At 70.5% G+C, this 9,722-nt stretch overlaps 4 non-coding genes across 4 annotated transcripts; all 4 read left to right on the forward strand.

Annotated features, from left to right (window-relative positions):
• Positions 1-1,575: 1,575 nt before the first annotated feature.
• LOC148161277 (5S ribosomal RNA) lies at positions 1,576-1,694 on the forward strand. The gene has a single exon (XR_015767706.1). It is a non-coding gene; the product is annotated as a 5S ribosomal RNA (ribosomal RNA).
• Positions 1,695-3,643: 1,949 nt separating this feature from the next.
• LOC148161278 (5S ribosomal RNA) lies at positions 3,644-3,762 on the forward strand. The gene has a single exon (XR_015767707.1). It is a non-coding gene; the product is annotated as a 5S ribosomal RNA (ribosomal RNA).
• A 2,085-nt stretch (positions 3,763-5,847) lies between these two features.
• Positions 5,848-5,966, forward strand: LOC148161279 (5S ribosomal RNA). The gene has a single exon (XR_015767708.1). It is a non-coding gene; the product is annotated as a 5S ribosomal RNA (ribosomal RNA).
• Positions 5,967-7,900: 1,934 nt separating this feature from the next.
• Positions 7,901-8,019, forward strand: LOC148161280 (5S ribosomal RNA). The gene has a single exon (XR_015767709.1). It is a non-coding gene; the product is annotated as a 5S ribosomal RNA (ribosomal RNA).
• The last annotated feature ends 1,703 nt before the right edge of the window (positions 8,020-9,722 follow it).

Consider the following 9,722-nt stretch of genomic DNA (forward strand, 5'->3'; position numbering starts at 1 on the left):
GAGAGGGTGGGCGTAGGGGGCGGGGTGGGGGAGGGGGTGGGGGTGGGAGCGCGTATGGGACGGCACCCCGGCCCGGCAGGCAGGCGTGCCCTTCCGAGGTCCCGCGCCTCGGGCCCTCATCCACCGAGTCACTGGCCATTCCCCTGGGCCGCCCCGAGTGCCCAGGCACACCGGGCAACCGGCCCCATCTTCTGCCTGGGCACGCCTCCACCTTCTCCCCAGCAGCCCTGGGCTGCGCTTCCACCCGGGCGGGCATTCCCCCCCTCCCGGCGGATCACCGTCCCTTTGCCCCCGGGCCGGGGGTCCCCGCTCCGTGTGGGCATGGTACAAGTTGGCCGATCGCCCGGGCCCTCACCCGTTGGCACCCGGGACCACCCGTTGACACCCGACTCCGTGCTCAGTCTCCCGCAACGGCGAAGCGAAGAGCGAGGCTCGTTCGCTCATCGACACGGCGGGACGGCGGCGCGCGGCGCCCGACGAGCAAAAGCGGCCCCCCAAGTCAAGGACGAGAGCATAGGAGAATGGCCCGTACGCGCCCAGGGCCACAGAGGGTCCCGGGCAGGAATGGGGGCAGAGCGGGTTTCCTGGAGACTGGGCTGCAAGTCCTCGGGCACCGAGGAGCTCCTGGGCGCCCAAACCATGCCCAAGGACGACCACCCTCCCCGGGGCCAGCTTCCTCGCCAACACAGCCTCCTCCGTGTGTGTGTGTGTGTGTGTGTGTGTGTGTGTGTGTGTGTGTGTGTGTGTGGTGTGCTGTGGTGTGGTGTTCTGTGCTGTCCTGTGCTGTGCTGTGCTGTGCTGTGCTGTGTGCTGTGCGGTGTGTGTGGGCTGTGTGTCTGTTTCTGTCGGGGGCACCTGAGTCTGAGTCTCTGTGCACATCCAGGTCAGGGTCTGCGTGCGTCTGTCGTGCGGTCCGAGTGGGTCTGTGTGTTGGATGCTCTGTCTGTGTCTCCCCCTGTGTGTCTCTTCCTCTCTATCTACATCTCCCTCTCTCTGGGTCTCTGTCTTTCCCCGAGTGTGTGTGCGTTCGTCTGTGCCAGCCGTGCTCTCGAGTCTCTCAGTCGGGTCCTGGCGTCGGTGGGTGGGCGAGGGAAGGGTGGCGGAGGAAGGGCGATGGGGTTGGGCTGCTGAGGAGGGTCCCTGGCGGGCGCCGGTGGCTGGCGCTGGCTTTGAGCAAGGCGGGGTGGAGAGGCGGGAAGGCCTGGTGGCGGCCCTCGCTTGCCCTCGGGCGGAGGGTGGGGGACGGTGGGTGGGTGGGCGCGGAGAACACCGCGCGGGCCGCGCTCCCGGCGCCCCGACGCTCCCCTTTGCCATCTCGGGAGCCAGGCGGCGGTGGCGGCGGCGGCTGCCGGGACTGGAGAGTCCCCGTGCGGGAGAGTGCCTGGACTTTCGCGACAGGGGGGCGCTGCAGGCGCCCCCGTCCCCTGGGCCGGTTGGAAGGCAGGCAGGCGGGCAGGCAGGTGCAAGGCCCAGGGCAGGAGGGGGGGCGGGTGGGGAGTGAGGAGCGAAGAGCGGCAGGGCGCGGGTCGGGAGGCACAGAGCAGGCTCTTAGGGCGCCTAGTGGCAGCAGCTCACGTCTACGGCCATACCACCCTGAACGCGCCCGATCTCGTCTGATCTCGGAAGCTAAGCAGGGTCGGGCCTGGTTAGTACTTGGATGGGAGACCGCCTGGGAATACCGGGTGCTGTAGGCTTTTTTTCTTGGTCTTTTCTTGCCCCTTCGGCCTCCCTTCCCCTCCCTTTGCCGCCACAGCCCCCCCCCCCCGCCTTACCCAGCAAGGCTTCCTCCAAACACGCCCTGGCCCCCGGCCCCTCGCCACGCGCGCACCGCCCCGCGGGTCCCGGGCCCGCTGCGGGTGCCGGCTGCACGGGCAAACGGCCGCCAGCCGGCCCTTCCACCTGCAAGCCACCACGCCCACGCCCACTTGAACAAGGGCGGGCTGGGGGGCGGCGGGGGCGGGTGGGTCGGGGGGAGGCGGCGGGTTCGGAGGGAGGTAAAGGGGGAGGGCGGCGAGGACCGCGGCGGGCTTGGGGCGCGGTGGGGGTGGGGCCGGGGGTGGGGGAGGGGTGTGGGGGAGGGGGTGGGCGTAGGGGGCGGGGTGGGGGTGGGGGTGGGAGCGCGTATGGGACGGCACCCCTGCCCGGCAGGCAGGCGTGCCCTTCCGAGGTCCCGCGCCTCGGGCCCTCATCCACCGAGTCACTGGCCATTCCCCTGGGCCGCCCCGAGTGCCCAGACACACCGGGCAACCGGCCCCATCTTCTGCCTGGGCACGCCTCCACCTTCTCCCCAGCCGCCCTGGGCTGCGCTTCCACCCGGGCGGGCATTCCCCCCCTCCCGGCGGATCACCGTCCCTTTGCCCCCGGGCCGGGGGTCCCCGCTCCGTGTGGGCATGATACAAGATGGCCGACCGCCCGGGCCCTCACCCGTTGGCACCCGGGACCACCCGTTGACACCCGAGTCCGTGCTCAGTCTCCCCGCAACGGCGAAGCGAAGAGCGAGGCTCGTTCGCTCATCGACACGGCGGGACGGCGGCGCGCGGCGCCCGACGAGCAAAAGCGGCCCCCCAAGTCAAGGACGAGAGCATAGGAGAATGGCCCGTACGCGCCCAGGGCCACAGAGGGTCCCGGGCAGGAATGGGAGCAGAGCGGGTTTCCTGGAGACTGGGCTGCAAGTCCTCGGGCCCCGAGGAGCTCCTGGGCGCCCAAACCACGCCCAAGGACGACCACCCTCCCCGGGGCCAGCTTCCTCGCCAACACAGCCTCCTCCGTGTGTGTGTGTGTGTGTGTGTGTCTGTGTGTGTGTGTGTGTGTGTGTGGTGTGCTGTGGTGTGGTGTTCTGTGCTGTCCTGTGCTGTGCTGTGCTGTGCTGTGCTGTGTGCTGTGCGGTGTGTGTGGGCTGTGTGTCTGTTTCTGTCGGGGGCACCTGAGTCTGAGTCCCTGTGCACATCCAGGTCAGGGTCTGCGTGCGTCTGTCGTGCGGTCCGAGCGGGTCTGTGTGTTGGATGCTCTGTCTGTGTCTCCCCCTGTGTGTCTCTTCCTCTCTATCTACATCTCCCTCTCTCTGGGTCTCTGTCTTTCCCCGAGTGTCTGTGCGTTCGTCTGTGCCAGCCGTGCTCTCGAGTCTCTCAGTCGGGTCCTGGCGTCGGTGGGTGGGCGAGGGAAGGGTGGCGGAGGAAGGGCGATGGGGTTGGGCTGCTGAGGAGGGTCCCTGGCGGGCGCCGGTGGCTGGCGCTGGCTTTGAGCAAGGCGGGGTGGAGAGGCGGGAAGGCCTGGTGGCGGCCCTCGCTTGCCCTCGGGCGGAGGGTGGGGGACGGTGGGTGGGTGGGCGCGGAGAACACCGCGCGGGCCGCGCTCCCGGCGCCCCGACGCTCCCCTTTGCCATCTCGGGAGCCAGGCGGCGGTGGCGGCGGCGGCTGCCGGGACTGGAGAGTCCCCGTGCGGGAGAGTGCCTGGACTTTCGCGACAGGGGGGCGCTGCAGGCGCCCCCGTCCCCTGGGCCGGTTGGAAGGCAGGCAGGCGGGCAGGCAGGTGCAAGGCCCAGGGCAGGAGGGGGGGCGGGTGGGGAGTGAGGAGCGAAGAGCGGCAGGGCGCGGGTCGGGAGGCACAGAGCAGGCTCTTAGGGCGCCTAGTGGCAGCAGCTCACGTCTACGGCCATACCACCCTGAACGCGCCCGATCTCGTCTGATCTCGGAAGCTAAGCAGGGTCGGGCCTGGTTAGTACTTGGATGGGAGACCGCCTGGGAATACCGGGTGCTGTAGGCTTTTTTTCTTGGTCTTTTCTTGCCCCTTCGGCCTCCTTCCCCTCCCTTTGCCGCCACAGCCCCCCCCCCCGCCTTACCCAGCAAGGCTTCCTCCAAACACCCCCTGGCCCCCGGCCCCTCGCCACGCGCGCACCGCCCCGCGGGTCCCGGGCCCGCTGCGGGTGCCGGCTGCACGGGCAAACGGCCGCCAGCCGGCCCTTCCACCTGCAAGCCACCACGCCCACGCCCACTTGAACAAGGGCGGGCTGGGGGGCGGCGGGGGCGGGTGGGTCGGGGGGAGGCGGCGGGTTCGGAGGGAGGTAAAGGGGGAGGGCGGCGAGGACCGCGGCGGGCTTGGGGCGCGGTGGGGGTGGGGCCGGGTGTGGGGGAGGGGTGTGGGGGAGAGGGTGGGCGTAGGGGGCGGGGTGGGGGTGGGGGTGGGGGTGGGGGAGGGGTGTGGGGGAGGGGGTGGGCGTAGGGGGCGCGGTGGGGGTGGGGCCGGGGGTGGGGGAGGGGTGTGGGGGAGGGGGTAGGCGTAGGGGGCGGGGTGGGGGTGGGGGTGGGGGTGGGAGCGCGTATGGGACGGCACCCCGGCCCGGCAGGCAGGCGTGCCCTTCCGAGGTCCCGCGCCTCGGGCCCTCATCCACCGAGTCACTGGCCATTCCCCTGGGCCGCCCCGAGTGCCCAGGCACACCGGGCAACCGGCCCCATCTTCTGCCTGGGCACGCCTCCACCTTCTCCCCAGCAGCCCTGGGCTGCGCTTCCACCCGGGCGGGCATTCCCCCCCTCCCGGCGGATCACCGTCCCTTTGCCCCCGGGCCGGGGGTCCCCGCTCCGTGTGGGCATGATACAAGATGGCCGACCGCCCGGGCCCTCACCCGTTGGCACCCGGGACCACCCGTTGACACCCGAGTCCGTGCTCAGTCTCCCCGCAACGGCGAAGCGAAGAGCGAGGCTCGCTCGCTCATCGACACGGCGGGACGGCGGCGCGCGGCGCCCGACGAGCAAAAGCGGCCCCCCAAGTCAAGGACGAGAGCATAGGAGAATGGCCCGTACGCGCCCAGGGCCACAGAGGGTCCCGGGCAGGAATGGGAGCAGAGCGGGTTTCCTGGAGACTGGGCTGCAAGTCCTCGGGCCCCGAGGAGCTCCTGGGCGCCCAAACCACGCCCAAGGACGACCACCCTCCCCGGGGCCAGCTTCCTCGCCAACACAGCCTCCTCCGTGTGTGTGTGTGTGTGTGTGTGTGTGTGTGTGTCTGTGTGTATGTGTGTGTGTGTGTGGTGTGCTGTGGTGTGGTGTTCTGTGCTGTCCTGTGCTGTGCTGTGCTGTGCTGTGCTGTGTGCTGTGCGGTGTGTGTGGGCTGTGTGTCTGTTTCTGTCGGGGGCACCTGAGTCTGAGTCCCTGTGCACATCCAGGTCAGGGTCTGCGTGCGTCTGTCGTGCGGTCCGAGCGGGTCTGTGTGTTGGATGCTCTGTCTGTGTCTCCCCCTGTGTGTCTCTTCCTCTCTATCTACATCTCCCTCTCTCTGGGTCTCTGTCTTTCCCCGAGTGTCTGTGCGTTCGTCTGTGCCAGCCGTGCTCTCGAGTCTCTCAGTCGGGTCCTGGCGTCGGTGGGTGGGCGAGGGAAGGGTGGCGGAGGAAGGGCGATGGGGTTGGGCTGCTGAGGAGGGTCCCTGGCGGGCGCCGGTGGCTGGCGCTGGCTTTGAGCAAGGCGGGGTGGAGAGGCGGGAAGGCCTGGTGGCGGCCCTCGCTTGCCCTCGGGCGGAGGGTGGGGGACGGTGGGTGGGTGGGCGCGGAGAACACCGCGCGGGCCGCGCTCCCGGCGCCCCGAAGCTCCCCTTTGCCATCTCGGGAGCCAGGCGGCGGTGGCGGCGGCGGCTGCCGGGACTGGAGAGTCCCCGTGCGGGAGAGTGCCTGGACTTTCGCGACAGGGGGGCGCTGCAGGCGCCCCCGTCCCCTGGGCCGGTTGGAAGGCAGGCAGGCGGGCAGGCAGGTGCAAGGCCCAGGGCAGGAGGGGGGGCGGGTGGGGAGTGAGGAGCGAAGAGCGGCAGGGCGCGGGTCGGGAGGCACAGAGCAGGCTCTTAGGGCGCCTAGTGGCAGCAGCTCACGTCTACGGCCATACCACCCTGAACGCGCCCGATCTCGTCTGATCTCGGAAGCTAAGCAGGGTCGGGCCTGGTTAGTACTTGGATGGGAGACCGCCTGGGAATACCGGGTGCTGTAGGCTTTTTTTCTTGGTCTTTTCTTGCCCCTTCGGCCTCCCTTCCCCTCCCTTTGCCGCCACAGCCCCCCCCCCCCCGCCTTACCCAGCAAGGCTTCCTCCAAACACGCCCTGGCCCCCGGCCCCTCGCCACGCGCGCACCGCCCCGCGGGTCCCGGGCCCGCTGCGGGTGCCGGCTGCACGGGCAAACGGCCGCCAGCCGGCCCTTCCACCTGCAAGCCACCACGCCCACGCCCACTTGAACAAGGGCGGGCTGGGGGGCGGCGGGGGCGGGTGGGTCGGGGGGAGGCGGCGGGTTCGGAGGGAGGTAAAGGGGGAGGGCGGCGAGGACCGCGGCGGGCTTGGGGCGCGGTGGGGGTGGGGCCGGGTGTGGGGGAGGGGTGTGGGGGAGAGGGTGGGCGTAGGGGGCGGGGTGGGGAGGGGGTGGGGGTGGGAGCGCGTATGGGACGGCACCCCGGCCCGGCAGGCAGGCGTGCCCTTCCGAGTTCCCGCGCCTCGGGCCCTCATCCACCGAGTCACTGGCCATTCCCCTGGGCCGCCCCGAGTGCCCAGGCACACCGGGCAACCGGCCCCATCTTCTGCCTGGGCACGCCTCCACCTTCTCCCCAGCAGCCCTGGGCTGCGCTTCCACCCGGGCGGGCATTCCCCCCCTCCCGGCGGATCACCGTCCCTTTGCCCCCGGGCCGGGGGTCCCCGCTCCGTGTGGGCATGGTACAAGTTGGCCGATCGCCCGGACCCTCACCCGTTGGCACCCGGGACCACCCGTTGACACCCGACTCCGTGCTCAGTCTCCCGCAACGGCGAAGCGAAGAGCGAGGCTCGTTCGCTCATCGACACGGCGGGACGGCGGCGCGCGGCGCCCGACGAGCAAAAGCGGCCCCCCAAGTCAAGGACGAGAGCATAGGAGAATGGCCCGTACGCGCCCAGGGCCACAGAGGGTCCCGGGCAGGAATGGGGGCAGAGCGGGTTTCCTGGAGACTGGGCTGCAAGTCCTCGGGCCCCGAGGAGCTCCTGGGCGCCCAAACCATGCCCAAGGACGACCACCCTCCCCGGGGCCAGCTTCCTCGCCAACACAGCCTCCTCCGTGTGTGTGTGTGTGTGTGTGTGTGTGTGGTGTGCTGTGGTGTGGTGTTCTGTGCTGTCCTGTGCTGTGCTGTGCTGTGCTGTGCTGTGTGCTGTGCGGTGTGTGTGGGCTGTGTGTCTGTTTCTGTCGGGGGCACCTGAGTCTGAGTCTCTGTGCACATCCAGGTCAGGGTCTGCGTGCGTCTGTCGTGCGGTCCGAGTGGGTCTGTGTGTTGGATGCTCTGTCTGTGTCTCCCCCTGTGTGTCTCTTCCTCTCTATCTACATCTCCCTCTCTCTGGGTCTCTGTCTTTCCCCGAGTGTGTGTGCGTTCGTCTGTGCCAGCCGTGCTCTCGAGTCTCTCAGTCGGGTCCTGGCGTCGGTGGGTGGGCGAGGGAAGGGTGGCGGAGGAAGGGCGATGGGGTTGGGCTGCTGAGGAGGGTCCCTGGCGGGCGCCGGTGGCTGGCGCTGGCTTTGAGCAAGGCGGGGTGGAGAGGCGGGAAGGCCTGGTGGCGGCCCTCGCTTGCCCTCGGGCGGAGGGTGGGGGACGGTGGGTGGGTGGGCGCGGAGAACACCGCGCGGGCCGCGCTCCCGGCGCCCCGACGCTCCCCTTTGCCATCTCGGGAGCCAGGCGGCGGTGGCGGCGGCGGCTGCCGGGACTGGAGAGTCCCCGTGCGGGAGAGTGCCTGGACTTTCGCGACAGGGGGGCGCTGCAGGCGCCCCCGTCCCCTGGGCCGGTTGGAAGGCAGGCAGGCGGGCAGGCAGGTGCAAGGCCCAGGGCAGGAGGGGGGGCGGGTGGGGAGTGAGGAGCGAAGAGCGGCAGGGCGCGGGTCGGGAGGCACAGAGCAGGCTCTTAGGGCGCCTAGTGGCAGCAGCTCACGTCTACGGCCATACCACCCTGAACGCGCCCGATCTCGTCTGATCTCGGAAGCTAAGCAGGGTCGGGCCTGGTTAGTACTTGGATGGGAGACCGCCTGGGAATACCGGGTGCTGTAGGCTTTTTTTCTTGGTCTTTTCTTGCCCCTTCGGCCTCCCTTCCCCTCCCTTTGCCGCCACAGCCCCCCCCCCCGCCTTACCCAGCAAGGCTTCCTCCAAACACGCCCTGGCCCCCGGCCCCTCGCCACGCGCGCACCGCCCCGCGGGTCCCGGGCCCGCTGCGGGTGCCGGCTGCACGGGCAAACGGACGCCAGCCGGCCCTTCCACCTGCAAGCCACCACGCCCACGCCCACTTGAACAAGGGCGGGCTGGGGGGCGGCGGGGGCGGGTGGGTCGGGGGGAGGCGGCGGGTTCGGAGGGAGGTAAAGGGGGAGGGCGGCGAGGACCACGGGGGGCTTGGGGCGCGGTGGGGGTGGGGCCGGGGGTGGGGGAGGGGTGTGGGGGAGGGGGTGGGCGTAGGGGGCGGGGTGGGGGTGGGGGTGGGGGTGGGAGCGCGTATGGGACGGCACCCCGGCCCGGCAGGCAGGCGTGCCCTTCCGAGGTCCCGCGCCTCGGGCCCTCATCCACCGAGTCACTGGCCATTCCCCTGGGCCGCCCCGAGTGCCCAGGCACACCGGGCAACCGGCCCCATCTTCTGCCTGGGCACGCCTCCACCTTCTCCCCAGCAGCCCTGGGCTGCGCTTCCACCCGGGCGGGCATTCCCCCCCTCCCGGCGGATCACCGTCCCTTTGCCCCCGGGCCGGGGGTCCCCGCTCCGTGTGGGCATGATACAAGATGGCCGACCGCCCGGGCCCTCACCCGTTGGCACCCGGGACCACCCGTTGACACCCGAGTCCGTGCTCAGTCTCCCCGCAACGGCGAAGCGAAGAGCGAGGCTCGTTCGCTCATCGACACGGCGGGACGGCGGCGCGCGGCGCCCGACGAGCAAAAGCGGCCCCCCAAGTCAAGGACGAGAGCATAGGAGAATGGCCCGTACGCGCCCAGGGCCACAGAGGGTCCCGGGCAGGAATGGGAGCAGAGCGGGTTTCCTGGAGACTGGGCTGCAAGTCCTCGGGCCCCGAGGAGCTCCTGGGCGCCCAAACCACGCCCAAGGACGACCACCCTCCCCGGGGCCAGCTTCCTCGCCAACACAGCCTCCTCCGTGTGTGTGTGTGTGTGTGTGTGTGTGTGTGTCTGTGTGTGTGTGTGTGTGTGTGTGGTGTGCTGTGGTGTGGTGTTCTGTGCTGTCCTGTGCTGTGCTGTGCTGTGCTGTGCTGTGTGCTGTGCGGTGTGTGTGGGCTGTGTGTCTGTTTCTGTCGGGGGCACCTGAGTCTGAGTCCCTGTGCACATCCAGGTCAGGGTCTGCGTGCGTCTGTCGTGCGGTCCGAGCGGGTCTGTGTGTTGGATGCTCTGTCTGTGTCTCCCCCTGTGTGTCTCTTCCTCTCTATCTACATCTCCCTCTCTCTGGGTCTCTGTCTTTCCCCGAGTGTCTGTGCGTTCGTCTGTGCCAGCCGTGTTCTCGAGTCTCTCAGTCGGGTCCTGGCGTCGGTGGGTGGGCGAGGGAAGGGTGGCGGAGGAAGGGCGATGGGGTTGGGCTGCTGAGGAGGGTCCCTGGCGGGCGCCGGTGGCTGGCGCTGGCTTTGAGCAAGGCGGGGTGGAGAGGCGGGAAGGCCTGGTGGCGGCCCTCGCTTGCCCTCGGGCGGAGGGTGGGGGACGGTGGGTGGGTGGGCGCGGAGAACACCGCGCGGGCCGCGCTCCCGGCGCCCCGACGCTCCCCTTTGCCATCT

The sequence above is a fragment of the Eumetopias jubatus genome, unplaced genomic scaffold (assembly GCF_037043125.1).
Source record: "Eumetopias jubatus isolate StellerSeaLion01/CBP00866 unplaced genomic scaffold, mEumJub1_p1.0 scaffold_307, whole genome shotgun sequence".
NCBI classification, from domain to species: domain Eukaryota; kingdom Metazoa; phylum Chordata; class Mammalia; order Carnivora; family Otariidae; genus Eumetopias; species Eumetopias jubatus.